The sequence below is a fragment of the Coffea eugenioides genome, chromosome 7, assembly GCF_003713205.1.
Source record: "Coffea eugenioides isolate CCC68of chromosome 7, Ceug_1.0, whole genome shotgun sequence".
Classification (NCBI taxonomy): domain Eukaryota; kingdom Viridiplantae; phylum Streptophyta; class Magnoliopsida; order Gentianales; family Rubiaceae; genus Coffea; species Coffea eugenioides.
In genome coordinates this window covers 26,288,601-26,302,519 of record NC_040041.1, presented here as the reverse complement: position 1 = coordinate 26,302,519, position 13,919 = coordinate 26,288,601, and the positions used below count along the sequence as shown (strand labels likewise).

General features: G+C 37.0%; 1 pseudogene; it reads right to left on the bottom strand.

Moving 5' to 3' along the window:
• Positions 1–5,816: 5,816 nt before the first annotated feature.
• LOC113777190 lies at positions 5,817–8,825 on the bottom strand (annotated as a pseudogene).
• Between the last annotated feature and the right edge of the window lie 5,094 nt (positions 8,826–13,919).

The window sequence follows — 13,919 nt, the reverse complement described above, 5'->3', positions numbered from 1 at the left end:
ATTACAGACGCACTTCTCAATTTCGGGTGAAACCAGAACAGCAATAGTAATTTCGACTTATCTCATTCTACACTACTCTGATTGACCTGAAATTTTGTAGACACCTCTAAAATGTCATTCCCTACAACTTTTATGTTTTGAGATAAGGCCAATTCGGCCTCTATATAGGACCTAAAAATTCGGACAGAATGCTCCCTTAAGAACCCTAGATTTTTCAATTTTCTTCCAAAACAGAAATTGGTTGCAATTAATCACTTTTTCCACCTTCTAGATGCCTTATATACCATTTCTAATCATCATAGATAGCCACACAATCATGCTTATATTAAAACAGAAAAATCCCCAAAAATAATAAAACTTCATCATTCAACCAAAACTCAAGATTTAATCCATAAAATTGCATCTCATACAACCTCTAAGCATGATTTAAGCATCAATTAAGGGAGGAGGGTGGTTCTTCACAACTTACCTTGAACACAAGAGAGAGAGAGCTATTGGTCACCTTAACTTTCCAAATAACTTCACACAACAACTCACAAACACTACTTGAAGGTGTTTTATGGAGGAAAATCAAGGTTGGATGGTTGGTTTTGAGGATTTGGAACAAGATTGAAGCTAAAATCTTGAAGAGCTTTCTTTCTTTTGTTGCTCAAGAAGCTCGGCTACCATGGAGGATATTTTGATGATTTTTGGGTCATTTTTTTGGTTTATTTAAGTCAAATGGTAAGAATAGGAATAGTGGTCTTACTTCAAGACCAATCCAATGGTGACACTTGTCACCTTTAATTAAATATCTACCTAACTTGTCTCTCTCATATCAATCCAAATTGCAACCTCTACTTATCTCTTAACACCCGGTAAATTAATTCCAGTATCCAAAACTTAACCTAGTTGGCCGAATTTTTTCCTAACTTTTCGCACTAGTGGGTCCCACGTCCAGTATACGCTCTTAATTTCTCAAAACCTATTCGATACTAGAAAAATCATCTAAAAATGATATATGCTCCTTAAATTCATCTAGAAATTTTTCTAATCACGAAATTGCAGAAAACAAGCCACGGAAAATAAATAAACCTAGAAAATGGGAAAAATACGGGTTCTCACAGAAACGGCTTGTAAATAGTTGTGTGAAGACTTGCAAATTCCTTATATTTTTCTTAAAAATGCCCTTTTATTTGGAAATTATTCATTTATTATGGGTCTACTACCCAATCACCCTACAATGAGTGTAAATGAATGTAGAAGTAAGGGTTTCGTTGTCCGTTTTCAAGATAGAGCGAATTAGGATTTTCACGTTTTTCTGTAGTATGACTATTCGGTATGGAGTGAGGATCAAAATTGGGAGGTAAGAGTGAATTTTGGATGAGGAAATATTATATAATTTGAAGTGATATTAATAAGTTAGTGATTAGAAGGTAAAACCCCTAGTATACGTGATTTAAGAAAATCGGCTCGAACCGACGAATATCGATCACCACCGATTGAACCCACCACTTGACCACCACTTCCCTACCACCACATACCCTTGATATTTTTGTAAAATATCCCCCTCATCCTCAGCCATATAACGAAATATGTGGCCAAAATGCAAGGAAAAGAAAACAAAATTTTAGTTGGTTTTGGGGATGACAAGTGTCAACCACCTATGGTTCCTTGACCAACCTTTTGTCTTGCCTTCTTATCTCTCATTTCAGCTCATTTTCCCTCATTTTCTTTCTGTTTTGGCCGAGAGCAAGGAGAGGTAAAGGAGTGAGGAGAGTTTCAATCTTCTACCTTGAATCCAACCTTTTGAGTGCAACCAAGAAAAAACTAAACCGATTAATTACTAGTTTGGAAGCTTGGGAAGTTTAAGGAACCAAAAATTTCAAGGAGAGGTGGAGGATCATTCTTGCAAGCTCTTGTCTTGAGGTATAATGGCTGATCAACCTTTCTTTCCCCATTAATCATGATTAAGTTGGGTATTAATGGTAGTATTGTGCTTGTGATGCTTGTTTCAAGTGATTTTGATGATTAGATGGATGACTTTTGAGTTAGGGTTTCTTATGGGTTAGGAGTTGTATGATGTATATATGTGGTATATAATCTTGTAAAGGAGATAGTAGTGGTAGTTTCAAGGTAAAAATGAGAAGTATAGCTTGAATATAGCAAAATTCCAGATTTCTGGAAATTGTAGCTTTAGTTCTGTCCGGTTCTATTTCATCATGTTAGAGGCCGAACTAGGCTTAGCACAAAACATGAAAGTTGTAGAGAATGACATTTTATGGTTGCCTACAAAATTTCACCTCAATCAGAGGAACATAGCCTGTGAAAAGATGAAATACCTTGACTGCCCTAGGAGTAAAGTCAGTGGACAGTTTTGACAGTACACTAAGTTGGTTGCATTTATTCACCTTGATACGTACTGAAATAGCTTTTAGTCAAAACATGAAAGTTTTAGTACTTTGTCTTAGCTTTTCAACGCCTCCAAGAACGCCTTAAACGGACTTTGGTAACTTGATATATGGCCATTTGGAGGTAGTATGGTTAACTGGCCGGTTAGTTGGAATTTGGTTCTGTGAATTGGGAATTTGACTGGGTTATACTGGAATTTGGACTAAGTGATCTTCATGAAAATTGTAGGTCTTTGTCTTAGCTTCGAAACGGTATAAATTTCACCCCAATACGATAAACGTAGCTTCGGTTGTGTCCGTTACGTAAAAACCATGTCAAATCTGTCTTTTGCTAAACCTCATTTCCGCACATGTCGCTAGCTTGATTTTGTACTTGTATTACCTTGAGCCTATTGAACGGCTATTGTGATAAATTTATATTGTGTATGACTTTGGGATTGGCTGAGGAAAATAATGAAGCCGTAAATGGCTGGAAAATTGGGTAAATACAAAGGGCATGCTGCCCAAATTTACGCTCGAGGACTAGAGAAATATACTTGCGACTTGAGTAAGGGTTAAGAGTGATTACTACTTGAACCATCTAGGATATTTGCGTCTTCTTTTACCGAGGTATATAAGTAAGGACTTGGCCGAGCTTTTACCCTTGAGAAATAAAATAACGACTGCTCGGAGTATGTTTTCCTTGTACTTTCAACTCAAAAGTTATTTCCAAGTATACATGTTACAAAATTTTTCAGTTGGAAAAGCGAGCAAGTGTTTCACGACTATTCTCCAAGTGAATTTCAATTTCTTGATTCTTATTGAACGAAATGTCTAAGTTTCAAATCTTAGTCGATTTTCAAAGTTCTTAATTCAAGTTTTATCGCAGATTTGGACTCCAAACCCGGAGTACAACCCAGACGCGATCACTAGAGGCACTACTTTTGGTGAGTGCTTCCAAATATCTGATTGAACTTGATATTTGTGATTTATCTTTGACTAATGTGATTACATGATATATAAGTGATTTGATAGGGCAAGGGTGTACTTTATCGCACTTGCCCTAACGAGAATTGTTCTTGTTCATCGATTTCAATTGATTTGCTCTACTTTGCATGTACCTTATAAGTATCATAACCCTGGTTTCTTATGACCTAACTAAGTGTTCAAAACATGATTTCTAGTTGCACCTATTGACTTTCAAATAGTGACAAAAAAAACAAAAACTAGAAAACTAGTTACGCTATATTTTTTTTTCCCTAAAAGATTTTTTGTTTTGATCCAAAGTGGCGTGTATGTTCTTAGAATGTGTTTAGGTATCTCACATATTTATGGGATTTTGAATCAAGTGCTCTTGCATATGACTTTTTAATTTGATTGACTAAACCCTTAAATGTGGACGTTTTCTTCCTTAGTGTTTAAGTTGAGCTTCATGGCTATGGCTATCTTCTTATACGAGTATTGTGATTTGAATTTGATAAATTCTTGGTATAATATCTATGTACTTTAACCACAGAGTTCACGGGCGAGCCAAGGGACGATTCGGTGATTAGCTCCGATTACCTTCGCTAGTGGTGAGTGTTCCTTGCATGCGTGTATGCTATGTGATTTTCTTGTATAATACTGGATAACTGTCATACCATTATTAGGCGGGTGTGTACTTTATCGCACTCGACCTACTCAAAACTAAATTTCTGTGTTTTCACTGATACTGACTGCTACTGACCTACTGTACTGACTGTTACTGACCTACTGCACTAACTGATACTGACCTACTGCACGGTCCTTCTAGTTCGAGACACTCGAGCAGGTCCTCCAAATGAGCACCTATCTCCTGGACACTCGAGACACTGTTCAGTTGAGAGGCTCGAGCAGTGTTCTTCTCGAGAACACCATCTCCTAGTTGAAAGTGCCACTGCGCATGTGATTAAATTATGTGTTATAACGTCTGTGTGTTCATTTCATCCAATGATCTCTTATTAATTTTAAGTGTATGGAACTGGCCGTCATGACGGACTGGAGAGCTTCAAGAGTATCATTTGACATAAATTGACTTATTTTGTCCTTATTCAACTGATTATATTATGCAACTGGTTCTCGTTGTAACTGAAATTGTTTAACTGTTGCTTACTTCTTTCTCTAAATTGTGATATTTGCGTGACTTTTAGGGGCCTCACTGAGCTTTAGCTCACTCCTTTAGTTTGTTTTTCTTAACAGGAGGCGGAGGACCCTGAGGAGCAAGTTGCAGGTCCTGAACTTTCGGTACTTTTGTGTAAATGGCTTTAGAGAGCATTTTGTAGCTTTAGTTTTTGTTACACTCAAGGTCGGGTAGTTAACATGAACGTAAATTTTGACGGTATATACTAAGGTGATTGTAAATTAAAATTTTGTCCTTTGGAATTGTAAGTGGGGAGTTTGGTTGTAATGCAAGTACTTTGTTTATGTAAGTTTATCTTTTGACTTAACCTTTAAGTTTGGAATGTTATTTGGTTTATTAATATCCTTTTGGAGTTTGAGATGTAATTTATCTGAGAACTGTAGTGAGTCCCGGCGAGAGCTGGGTAGACGGTCCGCCGAACCCTCTGGTTTGCCTTAGGGGGAGGTGGAGCTGTTACAGTATATTTTTTTCCTCTATTTTTTATGTTCAAGAGAAAATTACTAATTCACCCACCCAAAAAGTTGGGGAGAATGATGATATCTGCTTTCCATCAAAAGAGGATTTCTTAGGCTCCGGTTACAAATTAGTACAACAAAGCTTGTTTAGACACCCCTGGTTTTTTTTTGAAATTTTTTTTTTGATTGATGTAAAGTAAATGTAGATCCCTCATTGTGTTGAATTTTATTTGTCCATAAATTTCAAGTAAATTCCTTTAAGAGTAGGACCAAAGAAATAATTCCTGTTCTTGAATAGGGGATTGTTTGGCACAATATTTTTTAAAAAAATATTATAATACCTTTTTGATGTACAAAATGTGCTTATAATGCAATCAATATAATTTTACAAATAAACCACTATTCAAACACATTTAAATAAGTTTTTATTTTTGAACAAAAATTTGCCTAGACTGTTAACATATTATTGTCTGGAATTTGCTAAGCCCCCCTCTAGAGTACCTAGACTGAACTACATCACAAACAAGAAACAAATACAAAAGATCACATAAATATATTGGAATCACAGTTGTTCTCAATGTTGATACACACTTTACTTATTCAAACAAAACCCAGTAAAATTAGATGCCTACAATCAAAGTAATCAAGCCACATTTAGTTTTGGCCTACAAAAAAGTACAGTAAATGTTAACTGTTGGTATGAAAAAAAAAGGAACTAAATCGAAAAGACCAATTTGGTGTTGCTCCCTCATCAGTCTCCTTGAGTTGGTTATGCGAATCATCATTGGCTTTAAACTATCCAAAAATGGTTGGTTTCTAGGAACCATGAAGTTACTAAGCTTTGAACTCAACTATTTCAGATCCTCCAAGCTTTGAACTCCCATACACTCTATCGACAAAAGTAATTGGAACCTGTGAAGACATAAAATCAAATTCAAATATCTCCATTAACACAATAAAACACAAGGAGGAGATGCAAACCAACGAAAGAACCAAAACTAAGAAGAAATAGTTCATCAGAGATCTTAAAACCAAATGACTAAATCTCATATGTAGTTAGAAGCTATAGATATTTGCCAAGAAGAAGATAATCAACCCAATAAACCTAAAAGACCAAATGATAAGCAACAAAAGTACCTCAGCAATGTCGTAACCTTTTCGTGTAGCACGAACAATCATCTCCATCTGAAAAACATATCCTTTACTCACGCATGAGCTTATAACATCTTGAAGCACGGATTTCCTATAAGGCCTTTAGGCAAAATAACAGTTATTAGCTAAGGAAGTGGAAGCTTAGGCAGAAGCAACTACAGCATTTGGTATGTTGGTTTACCGGAAAGATCCAATTAGGTCTGATACACCAGGCCAAAGGAGTGACTACGCAAGGACATTTGCTCCCCTGCTTGTCAATTTGCGTATGAGATTCCAACCATGCACACCACCTCCTTTGACATATCGTGTTCCAGTAACTATATCTGCACCCGTCTCCATCTGCTTCCTAAACATCAAAACATATTCAGCTAATATACTTCTAAAACTTGGTAAAATTAAATAAAATTCTAATACTTGAGTTGAAAGGTTCTTACCTGATGAAGTTTGGAAGATATTTTGGCTGTAAAGTAAGAAAAAGAGATGCATTAGATAACAAGTGAAGTAACATATAAGCTAAATGAACACCAATAATAGTTCCGCTGATATATAGGCTAAATGAACATCAATAATAATTCGAGCAGAAGCAAAAAAAATAGATAAAACACATGCCTGTAGAAAACCTCAGGCACTCACACATTTAATCCAAAAGCGATGCAATACAAAAACTTAAAATTGACCCATGTAGTCTCACTGTGCTCAAAGGCCCTAATTCAACAAAATAACTTTCTGTTAGAACTCAGTTTTCCAGTTTGTTAAACACTGCTGCATATGATCTTCTTAACTTATCAAACTTACACCCAAGGTAAAAGACCAGTATCAAAGCAGCTAAAACTATTATGATTACTAAATGCACTGTAAAAGAGACAGCTCACCAAAAGTATATTAGAAATGGAAATACACTTCAGATCTCCCAATCATTTCGTAATCTTCCACCAACCTCAAGCTCAACCCTAGAATAAGCAGCTTTCCCCCCTTGTTCACACCAAATCCTAAGAAAGCGAGGAAAAAAATGTGTTTCCTTGTTTTCCCCTCCCTTCCTCTTTTTCTTTTTGGAGGCACAAAAATTGGTGTGAGGAATATCTTTTTTTGTTTTCAGTGGCGGCTTTTGGGTTTTTTTTTTTTGGTTTTGGTTAGGGGGAGGAGGGTTTGATAGAGCATCGTCCTCATCATTCTAATGAGTAGGAGTGCACTTACATGGTGTGATAAATCAGCATCCATAATGACCACAAAATTCCCGGAGGCATGCTTCAGGCCATGGATGTAAGCCATACCTAAAACTTAACCAAATTAATGATCCCTTTTGCTACTTCAAAAACTTAAACCAAGGCCAGCCAAAGACATACCTAAACCAAGCTTCTTAGGTCTAGCCCTCAACAGCTGGATTAGTAGATAGCCTTACATAAGTAGACCTTTCAAAGAGATAAGCATAGGCAAAACATCAACAACATTGCGAATTAATACTAAAGAGGACTTACAATACGATCCTCTCCATAGACAAATTGCAGTTGTTTAACAATATCTTGAGTCCTATCTGGACTTCCATCATCCACAACAATAATCTCAAAATTGACATTCCTAGCCAGGCAAGGACCAATTGTCAGATACAAGTTTAGATCATGAAGACAATGTTGTTTGTCATTGTTTTAGTGTTACTGTTTTTCACATCTTTAAGTAATATCTATCATCTAATGTCAAACTAAAACCTATGAAGCACAATCTTAAATAGTTAATTTCATACAACAATTTGGTCCATGTTATTCACATATTCAGTTGCAAGTCCAAAGCTTCACCTTCTTACACCTAATGGTTCCCACACCCACTCACAACTATAGAGCTGAATATGCTCACGACTAATCATCTAGAAGTTTGAGTGGACAAAGACGCAAACTTTTTCACAGCAAATTAGTTTTAATCAGCTTATCTTGGACATATGTATAAGAAAAAGTACACTTAGTTACCAATTACCAATCATGATTGAGAGAAAAAAGTAACCATATAAAATATGTGCCACTGTGTGCATTGCTTATCAATTTTCAAACAATTCTGAAGCTAAGATTTTGATATTTCGCATGATATCTAAATCAAATACCTAGAAACACTTCTTTCCAAATTGTCAGTCAATCACATACACAAAAGCACAAATAATAATAATAATAAAATAATGCTATAACAATAATAATACTAATAATAATAAAAAAAGTGAAGAAGTGTTCCTGTGTAACATGGAGATAATTATTTCAGCAGTTGATAGATGATTGTGATGACCAAGTAACAAGCTGTAAGATCACCAAAAACACTTCATTCAAATAAACATAAATAAACCTTTTGATGCATGCAACAAAAAGATTTAGAATGTGAAATGAAAAATTCACAGAATATAAGTGTAAAAGCCAAAAGTGCAATGAAAGAAGCCACTAGACAAACAAAGCAGAGGAAAAGGAACATGCATCATCTGTTTTATACATATATTCACAGAAAAGGAAAAGGAGAACATGCATCATCATGGATAACTTGGTAATGAGAGAGACAGAGAAAGAGAGATAGAGAGAGAGAGGGTACGAGAGATGCTTGAAGATGAGATAAACAAGGAGAGCAATGTTGAGGCGCTCATTGTAGGTGGGGATGATTATACTATACTTATTGCTATTCTCCTTTTGTTCATTGCCCATATTCTTTCTGCATCAAAATCCCTTCGACCCCTAGAAAATGCAAATTTTTATTGAACTTGGTTAAAGAGAGAGATGGAAGGCAAAAAGTAAAACACTTACAGCTAATGCAAGTTGTAGATAACAGCTGTTAGTATTTCAATTCAAACTAAAGTTCCATCCTATTAGTTTTGGTTGTTTGTGATAATTCAACCCTCTAATACGTTAAAGAGCTATACCCAACAATTCACTTGTCTCAGACTGAGCTAGAAAAGATCGAGCTCATGTGTTCTTCTCGGCAGCTTACTCCACTTAGGTACTTGATTCCATCAACCAAATTGGATAGCAAAACAAATTGGTACAGCTTCAAAATGCATGTTTTTCTACCGCATAAGATTTTCATTTAGCTCATTCTTCTACTTGTAATTATGCCTATTCAATTCCCTTTTCTGTCAGTTGAATTTCCAAAAGCAGTATAACTATCCTAATTCCTGATCAGTGAGCAATAGCTCTAACAAATTCTTAAAATTTGACAGAATAACACGACCGATCTGATTGAAAAAAAATTCTTCTTTTAGTATAATATGAAGGAAGCCCATCTTTTCAAGTTCAATTTCGATTAATTCGAGTAAATTACATATTTCATGCTGAGTAAGAGCAGTAAAATACCACTGATGTCCAAGAATATATCCGAGACTTTTCGATACTGGCTGGTAGTTGCTGTAACTACGTGAGACTGTTTGAAGGAATGACTTTAACATAAGGTACCCAGAATGTATACAACAGTCACTAACGATTATACAGGGATTCCCATACAAATTCAACTCTCCATCTAAACTAACTGAAGAAGTGTAATGAAAAGCTGGGAAATTCAATCAGCTTAACAACTTGAACTGAAAATAAAAAATGATCTAACCTTAAAGACGGCAACTTTATATGGTTTGGAAGCTTGAATTATGCGCAAATGGCCGACACTTTGAGAAGACAATTATTGTGTTTAGGGCTTTGAATTGGAGTTTGATAATATTAACGAGAGAAGTTCTCTCTTCTTTCGTTTCTTTCGCAAAAATCGAGAAAGCAACTATTGATGAACGAGTGATACCCTCGTGGGAATATGAAAGTCAATCCTTTGTTACTCGTGTTAATGAACTGGGCGGGTTATTTGGGCCTGGTTTTTATCCATTTGGATATGAGTTTGACCCTTGAGGCTAACCTAGTGGTCATTAACAATTAGGCATGGCAATGGGGCGGGGGATCCTTCCCCCGTCCCCCGTCCCATCCCCCGCCCCTTGCCCCCTGCCCCGTTTCCCTCGCGAGCAAAAAAAAAATCAACTTAACATAAATATTCATTTACAATAATACAATTGTAAATAACGTTAAATAAAATTAAATAGCTATCAAGATGAAAATAAAGCATAATAAGTCAAGTTACAATCATTCTTGTATTCAACAAATTCAGAAGCCTAGTACATGAAGCAAAAAAAAAAAAAAATCAAAAGCAAGCCTATATGAAAAGCAAAACTCTCCTCGTATGTCCAAGCATTTTTGAGAACTAACAGGAGAGAGGAAGAATTCCCAAACACTAACCAAAAATACCTTGAACAGTTAAAATCCAGAAATAACAAAAGGCAAAGATCAATGGAAAACATAAAAGAGAAAATCAGCAAAATGAGGGAAAAACAAAGCCATGGTTGTTGGAACTGCTTATAAACGATATCATCGGACATGGAAAGAATTCTTGTTCCATTAGGCTCTCGTATTTACATTTTCATTAAAGCTTTTTCACAAACATCTTATATGCACAAGGAAAACAAATTAACTGCACATCACTATCCAAAAAGAAAACAACTTTATCCGATATGAATCATATGATCACGCTACATGGTTTAAGCCCCATAAATTGTATTTAGGCTTGATTGAATTATAGCAGAATTCTCTTATAGATATACTCTTTTAATGTTACTAGCTTACTTATTGTTTTTTGGATCATGTCGAATTGTTAACTTAGAGAGCAATAATTTCTTCAGCTTTGGCATCCAATATTCCATTTTCCTTTCACGCTATATTCGTAAAATGAGAGAAGAGTTGGTGAAAAAAAAAACAGTTTCATTTTTCAATTCTTTGAATAGCTTGAAATAAATTGATATTTTTCTAGTATTTTGCGTAAGTATTAGGCTTTTTTGAAAAATTTTCACTTTGACTCATGCGTGACAAGACACTCTTCGATTTGCATAAAATATGTGGCACTGGCACACAATTCATTTAACACCATGAAATCAATCTGCAAATTCTTGTTGGCATAAAGTTTCCTATTAATTTAGGCACTTAACAGTATTCTAAGTTTGCTAATCAAATAACTATTCGTTCAACCAGAAACAGAGACAGAGCCGTTCCTTCCTAATTATCAAACAATTTAAGCGTACAAGGAAAACAAAGACGAAGACATCAACAAGTGCCGACGAAGATATCAGCTCGATCTGGGATTTTCGGTTGGGTAAAATTTCAGGAGGATTTACGGGTTGGGTAAAATTTCAGGAGGATTTACGGGTTGGGTAAAATTTTAGGAGGATTTAGACAGAGACGATGGGTTTAGTTGAGTAATGATTAGAACTGAGGGGAATGGGAGGCGACGGCAGTGGCCGCGAAGAAGGGAATGAAGGAGTAGCTCAGGGCGATAATAACTAGGGATAATTTCAGAAACCTCCCCTGAGGTTTCATGAAATATCACCTAGCTCCCTTGAGGTTTTCAAAATCTCACTTAGCACCCCTCAAATTGACATTTTGGTAACATTATCACCCTTCTAACCAAAAGTAACATAAAAAATTCATGTTTGAGGAGAGAGATTATTTTAGTGCCTTTAATACCCTTAGCCTATAGAAAAATGAACATTTTACAAGCCAAGGAAAAAAAGTACTAAATTGGAACCATCTTAAAAAATGAGGAGATGAAGATTTTATGTTACAGCCAATAGTCATTCCTATAGTACACAATCCAAAATCACCCAAGAAACATTGTTCACAACCTCCAAAGAAATCAGCTGCGTGCAAGAGTTGGGTAGAGTACTTCTAGGCTCCGCAAATTTCTGTTGTCCGCGTCCTTTTCTAATCAGTCCAGGTTGATACATTGTTGTTTTTGGGTCACTTATAGATTGTAACTCGTGTTAAGGGTGTACAAATAGAGTCCAAACAGATCTGGGCATTGGTTAAAGTCCTTCCTCGAGTCAAACTCTCACTCTTTGCGGATTAAGTCAGTGATATTTTAGTGTGTTTCTCGTGTCCTTTTGCTGCCTTTGAGTCGTTACATTAGTCTTGAATTTTTCGCTATTCTTACGCCACTTTTGGGAAAAACTTGATTAAAGTTTGATTGAATTGCTTGGAGGAAATTTCTGATTTCTTCAAGGAGGCGATCAAGGGATTTGAGAAGTGAGTTGTGAGACCATTAGAGTGTTTTAAACACTTGAGTGATACACGAGAGTGAGCGAAACACGTGAGGGAGTGAGTGAGTGAGAACCTTTCACCTTAACGTTTGTTGAAGTTTTGCAGGTTGAAACCATGACCAATGAAAACGACATTACCGTGGCACAATTGGCACTAAGGATGGATGCTATGTGGAGGAAATGCAAAGAAAAATAGAGCTCCGTTTTGAGTCCATGTAAGAGCAAATTGAACAAATGGACCCCTCAAGAAATTCCTCTAAGAAAACTAGAGGGAAACTTACCGTGAACGAACTCAGTGACTCTAAGAGAGACTTCGAAGATGATGAGCAAAGGCCGAGGAGAACTACGCAATGGACTGACCATGCCGAGGATCAACTCAAAGGAATAAAATTAAAAATTCCTACCTTTCAATGTAAATCGGATCCCGAAGCATACTTGGAGTGGGAGAGAAAGATCGAGTTGATCTTCGATTGCAACCACTACACGGAGTCTCAAAAGGTAAAGTTGGCCACCATAGAATTCACCGATTACACCGCGATTTGGTGGGATCAACTCCACATCAAACAACGAAGGAATGAGGAACCGGCCATTCGGACATGGGACAACTTGAAACGAATCATGAGGTAACACTTCATACCCGGTTACTACCATAGGGATTCGCATCATAAATTGCAAACCCTCACTCAAGTTAGTAAGAAGGTTGAAGATTACTTCAAAGAAATGGAAATGTCCATGATGCGGGTTGATGTTCGAGAAGATGAGGAGGCCACCATGGCATGGTTTTTGGGAGGATTACGACTCGAGATTACTGATATCGTGGAGCTTCAACATTACCTTGACATGGGAGAACTCTTGGACAAAGCTATTAAGGTAGAACGGAGGTTCAAGAGGAGGGGAATGAACAGCCAAAGCTCCCATTTCTAACCTGGGAGTTGGAGGAACCCAGTCACAAGGGTCGAAACCAGCCCCTCTTATGCACCTAAAGCTTCAAAACCGAATGGAGCGTCGCGAGGAGAAATGAGGCCGAACGCTCTACCTTCCAAACCAACTTCCAAGGAGGGGTTTAAGTCCCAACAAGAGATCTCCAAACCAAGGACTCATGACACCAAATGCTTCAAGTGTTAAGGGTTTGGGCACATTGCTTCCCAATGCCCCAACCAATGTACCTTGATCATGTTACCCAATGGCGAGTTATTGACCGATGATGAAGACGGGGAACATGAGGGAATGCCGTCCTTGGAGGGGGAAGAGGACGAGCTTGAGGAGGTACCTGTCAATGACACAGTTGGATGTTTAGTGGCAAGGCGAGCACTACCTACACAAGCTAGTCGAGATGACCTACAGCGAGAAAACATCTTCTACTCAAGGTGTCATATCAACAACAAGGTGTGTAGCCTAGTCATTGACCCAGGGAGTTGTACTAACGTTGCAAGTGCATTAATGGTGGAGCGACTCAACTTGCCAACAACTGACCACCCGCGCCCCTACAAGCTCCAATGGCTAAACAATAGTGGCGAGGTACGTATCTCTAAACAAGTCTTAGTTACTTTCCACATAGGTCGCTATGAAGATGATATTGTATGCGATGTAGTACCTCTGCAAGCTGCACACATTCTTTTAAGCCACCCGTGGCAATTTGATAAGAGAGTTATCTTTGATGGTTTCTTGAATAAATACTCCTTTTTGCATAATGGTAAGAAAAT